This window comes from Nannospalax galili, unplaced genomic scaffold (assembly GCF_000622305.1).
Source record: "Nannospalax galili isolate Female #2095 unplaced genomic scaffold, S.galili_v1.0 scaffold264, whole genome shotgun sequence".
Taxonomy (NCBI): Eukaryota; Metazoa; Chordata; class Mammalia; order Rodentia; family Spalacidae; genus Nannospalax; species Nannospalax galili.
This window is the reverse complement of record NW_008352391.1, coordinates 2,101,873-2,102,296: the sequence shown is the minus strand read 5'-3', so window position 1 is coordinate 2,102,296 and position 424 is coordinate 2,101,873.

Sequence of the window (424 nt, the reverse complement as noted above, 5' to 3'; positions counted from 1 at the left end):
TAAACTAACCCAATTTTTATCCATATCTCCCTTATTAAGGCCTGTTTCCTACTGTTCTTCTCTTTCAGGTTCTTTCTTTTCCTTTACCTACCTGTTTCCTTTCCATTATCCTGGTTCCTGTAGTTATGTCTGGTTGCATACTTATTTATCATAGTCTGGTTCTACGATCCACATATGAGGGAGAACATATGTTGATTTTTGTTCTGAGTCTGTGTTACTTCACTTAGTATAACAATTTCTAGTTCCATCATTTACCTGAAAATTTCATGATTTCATCTTTCTTTAGTACTGAGTAAAACTCCATCATATAAATGAACCACATTTTCATTATCCACTCACCAGTTGAGGGACACTTAGGTTGCTTCCATCTCTTAGCTATTTTGAAAAGAGCAACAACAAACATGGATGTACAAGTGAGTCTGCA